Genomic DNA, 8,882 nt, shown 5'->3' with positions numbered 1-8,882 from the left:
GCCTCCCCAATGTAGGGCACTGAACTGCAGCAGCAGCAGGAGCACAAGCTCCTCCAGCCTGTCAGCTGCGATGCTGAAATTCAGTTCACTGCGGAGTTCATTAACAGTACCGTATCCCTGAAGAGAGAATTTAATTTCAGCTCACCATCCTTTCCGCAATTAGAATAATATTTCTTGGGGGCACAAGTATTGTTTCCGCTCCTGGGAAGCACAGTCAGACAAAAAAAAAGTTTGAATTAAAACACAACGCACATTTACACAAAAGCACTGTTCTTTAAAATCTTATCATAATTCTTTAAGATCCAGCTATGCTGCCTGAAGAGGCAACATCAGTCATGCATTTAAATGGTAAAATGCATACAGTATGGAGACCAGATGATCAGTAGTGCATTTTTAAAAAGGTAAAATGCATACAGTATGGAGACCAGCTGATCAGTAAGACAGTTTTATAAGGGTAAAATACATACAGAATTCACACAGAGACCAGCTGATCAGTAATGCATTTTTATAAGGTAAAATATGTACAGGATTCACATAGAGACCAGCTGATCAGTCAGGCATTTTTATAAGGTAAGATATGTACAGTATCTCATGCAGACCAGCTGTGTTGTGCCCCAGGTAATTGCTTATAACCCAGTTAGCTGAGCACATGCACCCTGTTACGGGACTTGGTTCCTGTGGAAATTAAGTCTAACCTAATTAGTCTAACATACTCAACCTCTTTTGTCAAAGGACAGTGACTATTTTTTTTTTGTAGGACCGCTAATGTTTTTATATTAAACCTGAGACCAACTATGGGACTAAAACATAAATCTCATTAGAAAACTCATATTTGATTAAGAAAAAAAAAAAAAGAAAAGACAACTGTGCAATTACTGAAGTCCCTGAAGTATACTTACACAAGTTTCAATAAAAATTAATCCTTGGACATGCATTCAGCTATCTAATTACTTTGAGTTTACAAGCTAACGAACAATAAATAGATCAATGCAAATATGCCTGTAGTGATAATGTGCCTGTATTAATATAGGTTTTCCTGTAATTATGTATCTTCAGTTCATTATAAACACTCTGCCCTTACCTGAAAAGGTACTGTTATGAGTTTTGACCACAGGTTCTCTCTAGTGTTTGGACAGTGAAGTTACAGTTTGTGAGATTAGTTGCCAGTGATTTGATTGGTCCCAGAATGCTTTCACTGGAATTTTGTGTTTTGTTATAGGTCAGTGATTGAACTTTTGCCTCTGGCTAAATGTACCGCAGATAGCATTGCATTTAGCCACAGTGATGTATGCTTAAACTTTTACATGTAATGCTTCAGGTACCTAAGTGGGATCTCACCCTCTGAGTGACACGCCCAGTTCTGTACCTGCTGCACTACACACCCACTGCCAGGGTTGAGCCTCAGTGGCTGTTACCTTAGGGATTCAATTCCTCACCTGCCGTACAGGTGACAGGATCAGCTTGACAGCCTTTGGAAAAAGAGAGCTGTTCCGTGCTCTGCCAATGAACTCAGCCAAACAAACAATATTTCAGCTGCGGAAGGAGGACGTGAGCTTTCAGGTTGAGCGCACAGACCACCGCGCTCTCTAACTCTCGGGGTAGCTGGTACGGATCTGCCTTTCATTAGCGAAAGCGCTAGCTGCAGGAAAAGGGCTGAACCGAAGGCAGGGAAGGTTCATTACTGCTGCCGGTGTCCTGGGACACCACAGGGCTTCGGCTGCAGCATGAATCTCCATGGCCAAGCCGGTGTGTTCTTACATTTATCTGCCTGTTTCATCTTAATAACAGGGCTCATTTAATCATGTGTTAATATTGCTAATTGAGTGTAGGAACTGTAAATCACTAATTAAGCTATGAAATAATTTTATTTAATCAATAAGGACTTTACCTGAAAGTTTTTAAAGATTTTATGTTTTTTAATGGTGAGCCTAGACAGGCAGATTGGCCTTAATGAATAGGTATTAATAAATACCATTGATATAGTGAATAAATGGTATTGATATAGTAAATAAAGGGTACTGTGCTTGTTCATTCAGGATATGGTGCCACATCAGTCATCACTTCTCAGCCTATTGGAAGCCAGCCTTTCCTGTGTGATTGACAGGCGGATATGCGTGTATCCTGGGAGATTCCTCAGCTCCTTTTCACATAGAGGGAAACGTGTGTGAGGGGAGGATTCAGGCTTACAGACGGGCTGCAATGTGAGGACCTTCCCCTGAAACTCAATCAGCGCTCTGAGTCCATTACTCAGGGATGCATGGAGCACTATCTCTTCAGGTGCAAGCGCTTATTTTAACAGGCTCTTAATTAGAGAGAGGGGAACTGGCATACAGCAACATGTGTACAGTCGCTGTGTGTTAAACACTGAATTCCCCTACAGGAGCTGTGCATTAAATGCTGTACTGGCTTTTTGTGCTTTCTGGCTGGGGTATTAGGGTTGCCTTTGGTGTGCTTCTCAGACTGGGGGGTTTCCGGGTTGCCATTTGTGTGGAAATAGGATGTAAATTTGTTTTATTCCAACCCCCCCCTCTTGCCTGACCAGAATGATGATTATGTGTGTGTGTGTGTGTGTGTGTGAGAGAGAGAGGGAGGGTGAGAAAGGGAGAGAGAGACACAGAGAAAGCGTGCTGTGCACTGTGTAATTACAGAGGATTAGCCAATGATGGGGGCGTTTGCAGGGTGTAGGCGGGTCACAGAGGTTGTGAAAGCATCCAAACACTGTCTCTACCGTGAGGGGGTGGTGGGGGGAATCAGGAGTCCTCCATCACCATAGTTTCTAAATTCAATGTCAAAGTAGCTTTTAAAACATGTTGAATGAGCAGTAAGCCTCCAGTGGATACAGATGTAGTGTAAGCAAACAGACTCCCTCCTGTCCTGATGGAACAGATCCACAGGTTCCTCAGGCTGCTCTTAACACTGATCCTCTTACTGTTGAAGCCAAAACAATCCTATTGATGCAGCTTTTTAAAAATTCAACAAAGGGGGCTGGACCGAGTACAATACTGTGGATGTTCTGTTGTGTAAGAGCAGAAAAACATGTGACCCTTCTTCCTGTTTCTGTCTAACGGTACATACAAGCAAATATTTACCTATAATTTCTGAGTTTGCACAGTCCAAACAAAAGACACACTATAATTTGCTCCTCCAAGCCCCCGGAAACTCTCTAATTAACCTCCTGTCACACAGGACCACAGAGTTCTTCAAACACTAGATAACTTTCAGTTGAGTCACGCTTCACATCTAAGCCCTATACACTTTAGTTTTCATCTTCATCCTGATTATTTACACTTCCTGCCCTGGTGTGAATGTTAATGGGGAGGGAGGGTGGGTTAGTGTGGAATTTTGGGTGTAGGTCTAGCTGAACACTGAAAGCTGAGCAGTGATTAAAATTCAGGAGCTCCCTCTGTCCGCAGCTGAAACAAACATACTGATGAAACAGCAGGACAAAATATTCACAAGCACAGACCTCTCTGCTTTCGGCTCAGCCTGCTGCTGCTGCTCTCTAATCTCTCTCTCTCTCTCTCTCTCTCCATCTCCCACTTTCACTCTCTCACTCTCTCCTTCACTCTGTCTCTCTCCTTCTCTCTTCACTGACTGATGTCATCATCCCATCCAGCTGAAAGGAGAGCAGGGACTGCTGTCTACCACTGTGGAGGAAAAAAGGTTCAGACCTCACCTGTACACCTCTAACCCCAAACCCTTCAGGTTCAGACCTCACCTGTACACCTCTAACCCCAAACCCTTCTGGCACAGACCTCACCTGTGCACCTCTAACCCCAAACCCCCCAGGTACAGACCTCACCTGTGCACCTCTAACCCCAAACCCCTCAGGCACAGACCTCACCTGTACACCTCTAACCCCAAACCCTTCTGGTACTGACCCCACCTGTCTACATTTAACCCCAAACCCCCCAGGTACAGACCTCACCTGCACACCTCTTACCCCAAACCCCTCAGGCACAGACCTCACCTGTACACCTCTAACCCCAAACCCTTCTGGTACTGACCCCACCTGTCTACATTTAACCCCAAACCCCCCAGGTACAGACCTCACCTGCACACCTCTTACCCCAAACCCTTCTGGTACTGACCCTACCTGTGCACCTCTAACCCCAAACCCTTCTGGTACTGACCCCGCCTGTCTACCTTTAACCCCAAACCCTTCAGGTACAGACCCTACCTGTACACCTCTAACCCCAAATCATTCGGGTACTGACCCCCAGGTACAGATCCCATCTGTACACTGTCTAACTGCTCTCTCTCTTCCTCTATATCTATCACTCTATTTCTATATATCCAGCTGTCACTCTCTGCCTCTCTCTCTATCTTTCTTCTCTCTCTTAATCTACCTATCCTTCTCTCTCTCAAGCTATATTGATCTCTCTCTATCTGTCTGTACCCTCCCTCTCCCTCTCTCTATCTTCTCTTCTCTCTCTTAATCTACCTATCCCTCTCTCTCAAGCTATATTGATCTCTCTCTATCTATCTGTCTCCTCTCTCTCTCCTCCTCTCTCTGTCTCTCCCTCCATCTCTCTCTCTCTCTCTCTCTCTCTCCGTCTCTGATATATACTACGTTTCCCATGCCTGGGCATATGAAACCTCTCTTATCACTCTTCTGTGTTGTGTGAAGTCCTGGCACACCTGGATGAGGGGAGGGGGGGGGGGGGGGCACAGCTGGGTGAGGGGGGCGAGGGGGGTGCAGTGTGGGGGCCACAGCTGTTTATCTCAACTGCACTGCCCCCTCTGTCCAGAGGCAGGTAGTGCAAGTACAGCTGCTGATTCAGAACAGCAATATAAGGATGTAGAAAGAAGAAACGATACTGTTTTTGTTTTCTCCCTGGATATTGCACCTGAGTGAAATTGTGCTTTTCTTATGAGAGAATCTCTGGATGCTGATCTGTCACTCAGTGTAGTGCCAAAGCACCATCTGATTGCTCTACAGCCTGTCCCACTCTGACAGTCACCATAAACCACGCAGCTGCATTCTGAAAAAAACATATTCCACAGAATTCAGCGGTGGAAATTTATGCCAAGAGCTGAAAAGCAGGCATGCACTGCAGAGAGGACGCTCTGTAATTTACTCCAGTCTGGCAAAGCGCTGGTTTAGTATCAGTTTATTTATTTATTTATTTCCTGAAATGGCGGCTCTTTCCAGGCCTGGCTCGTTTAGTGTTTTCTCAGCTTGTCGCTGCTGTGTCCCAGTGTGGCGCTGGCCATTGTTAAAGATGATTCATTAGGTGGAGAGCTCGCTCAGGGACTCATACATCTTCTCTGTGCCAGGAGGAAAGTATCACTTCATCTGGCTGGCCAGCCCGACACCATCACTCTTCAGGGGAGGATTCACGGACACGTACTCCCTGACCCAAAAAAGCGCCTATGTCTGGAGAGAAGAGTACTGCCCGGGAAACAAGCACAGAGCTTGTTAAGCTAACTCCTGACCCCCCCCCCCTTACACACACACCCTCATATCGCTTTTTCATAAGTCCCATGGTATCCAAAAATTAAATCTGCATCAAAAGCCTGTTTGCTGATGTAGCCATGAAACACAGAAGCCTGTAATACCACAGAGCAGGGTGACCACAGAGAGAGACGCAGAGTACAGATTTACTTTTTCCTAAAAAATAAAACTGGAAATCAGTGGTATAAAACGGGAGATTGATGGAGTGGAATGGAATTAAAGTGAAACTAAAGCCGCAGTAAAATGTATAAACACTGATAAAACTGCCCTGACATGTTCCAGAAATAAATATTTGTTGCAGACGGCCTGTGGAACCGGCTCAGGCTTGTGCTCCTGATTCTGCTTCGCTTCATTAAACTCCTCCTGACTGGAGTTTCACACTAACGCTGGAGCTGCGACCTTCATCTCCGCACTGGAGCTCATCTCCATACCAGAGCTCATCTCCACACCAGAGCTCATCTCCACACCAGAGCTCATCTCCACACCGGAGCTCATCTCCACACTGGAGCTGATCTCCACACCAGAGCTCATCTCCACACCAGAGCTCATCTCCCCACCAGAGCTCATCTCCCCAACAGAGCTCATCTCCACACCTGAGCTCATCTCAACACCAGAGCTTGTCTCCACACAAGAGATCATCTCCACACCAGAGCTCATCTCCACACCAGAGCTCATCTCCACACTGGAGCTCATCTCCACACCTGAGCTCATCTCCACACTGGAGCTCATCTCCACACCAGAGCTCAGCTCCACACTGGAGCTCATCTCCACACCTGAACTCATCATTACTTTCACTGTGGGTGGAACATCCCAGTCACTCTATTTTATATTCTAATTCTTTATTTGCCCAAGTTTGTATTGAACACCTTCCATGAGTTTTGTTGAATATTTTTGTACGTTGCAGTAGATTGAGTGATAGAGACATCCCGCTATTTATCAGGAGAGAAACAGCAGGGCTGTGGCCGGCTCACATGCTAAGACTCAAAGCCCTTCTGTGGCGATATCTGCCCACTTTACACCCTTAAAAATATATAAGAAAAGTGCCTGTAACCATGGCAATAAACCCACCATGAAAAAAAAGAAAATAGAAACTTACATAGGTACATGACCAGAAAACAAAATAAGTAATTATGTGACTCAGAAAAGAACACTCCACAATTGTTTTCAGAGTTTTGTTTTCCATAGTTTTGCATATTCAGTTTAATTAATCAAGTAAAGATGACTGGAACACAGAAATATATATTTTTATTTCTTTCTCTCTCTCTCTCTCTCTCTCTCACTCTCTCTCTCTCTCTCTCTCTCTCACACACACACACCAAGCTTTTATAATCCTCATTTACGCATTTTCTTTGTTGTTATTTTACATTTTGCTACATGGTTCTCCTGACTGCAGTTAGTGTTATTGTACGCCCTGTGCTCCACAGGGACGCTCAAAGCACCTGGGGTTATCCGGGATTCTTTACTTCCAACTTCAAACGGCAAAGCAATGGAACTAAAGAGCCTGTGGAGGATACAGGAAGAGCTCAACAAACCGCACAGGTAAAAAGAAAGATACACAAAATCACAAAATGACAGGTAAACCTTTGCTTGTGGATGTACCTGTAAGATGAAAAGAGAAAGATAAAGCTGTTAAATAATTAAAGGCAATTTGAGCTGTTCTCTGGAAAAAAACAACTCAGTTGTTTACCTTACAGTGATCCTTACACAAGTATGCCTAATTGGATCAGGGACTGAAAGCAATGAAATAAAAATAATTTGAAAACGAACCCCAGGGTTAGCTTTAATTTTTAGACACTATGCCTGATCTTTGTAAGCCAATTAAAAATAAACCCTTTCCCTGGATTCTATATTTTTGTAAACCCAGTGTTTGAGCTCAGTGTGGATCTGAGTGACTCAGTGACAGAGCTCAGAGTCGTTTGAGCTCAGTGTGGATCTGAGTGACTCAGTGACAGAGCTCAGAGTCGTTTGAGCTCAGTGTGGATCTGAGTGACTCAGTGACAGAGCTCAGAGTCGTTTGAGCTCAGTGTGGATCTGAGTGACTCAGTGACAGAGCTCTGAGTCGTTTGGGCTCAGTGTGGATCTGAGTGACTCAGTGACAGAGCTCAGAGTCGTTTGAGCTCAGTGTGGATCTGAGTGACTCAGTGACAGAGCTCAGAGTCGTTTGAGCTCAGTGTGGATCTGAGTGACTCAGTGACAGAGCTCATAGTCATTTGTGCTCAGCGTGGATCTGAGTGACTCAGTGACAGAGCTCAGAGTCGTTTGAGCTCAGTGTGGATCTGAGTGACTCGTGACAGAGCTCAGAGTCGTTTGAGCTCAGTGTGGATCTGAGTGACTCGTGACAGAGCTCAGAGTCGTTTGAGCTCAGTGTGGTGACTTACTCTGCAGTGCTGAGCTTATCTCTGCTTGTGAGTGTCTGCTTCTCCTGGGTGGAATGAGTACAGGATTATCTCTCTCCACAGCCACGGGTCCATGGCAACGGTGGCGAGACCCGCTGGTCACACAGCCTGCGCCGCGGACACGCCATTGATACAGGCAAAAGCACTGTAGTCACTATTATTATTATTTACTGCAGTCACTATTATTATCCTGCATCCTGCTTGAGTTTCCAAGCCTGAAACAGCCAGGATGGATTCAGTCGGTGATGATGGATTCTGTAAGTGATGATGGACTCAGTTGGTGATGATGGATTCAGTTGGTGATGATGGATTCAGTAAGTGATGATGGATTCAGTAAGTGATGATAGATTCAGTCGGTGATGATGGATTCAGTAGGTGATGATAGATTCTTTGTGATGATGGATTCAGTCGGTGATGATGGATTCAGTAGGTGGTGATAGATTCTTTTTGATGATGGATTCTGTAGGTGATGATGGATTCAGAAGGTGACGATAGATTATTTGTGATGATGGATTCTGTAGGCGATGATGGATTCAATCGGTGATGATGGATTCATTCGGTGATGTTGAATTATGTAGGTGATGACGGATTCACAGCTGAGTGGGGCCTGTGGAGCTCCAGTTTCCACCTGATCTGGGTTCCATTAAAGAGCGCATGTCTGAAACCCCATCCGACCTTATCAGCTTCTGCCAAACCCATGGCGTCAGAGTTATCTTCACAATCAAACACTAGCCAATCAGCAGCCCCCGTCACACAGGGGAGCGTTAGCATGGAGCTCAGGGGTCAGCTATCAGTGTTTGGTTAGCATGCGGAAACAGGAACAGCTTCTCTTGCGCTATATAAGGTTTCCCTCAGACCCACTGTGAGGTTCCGAGCCTCTTAATCCTGGCGCTGAGCACAGCTACAGGTCAAAGGGAAACAGTGACCCCACAGCTGGCTCTGTTATTATAGTATTATATCTGCATAATGCTTCATATATGAAATCAATATACACACGAAAGGCTAGATGTTCTGAATATTTGCTCAGA

This window comes from Anguilla anguilla, chromosome 4 (genome assembly GCF_013347855.1).
Source record: "Anguilla anguilla isolate fAngAng1 chromosome 4, fAngAng1.pri, whole genome shotgun sequence".
In the NCBI taxonomy this organism is placed as follows: Eukaryota; Metazoa; Chordata; class Actinopteri; order Anguilliformes; family Anguillidae; genus Anguilla; species Anguilla anguilla.
The sequence above is the reverse complement of the archived record's forward strand: the minus strand, read 5'-3'. Positions refer to the sequence as shown.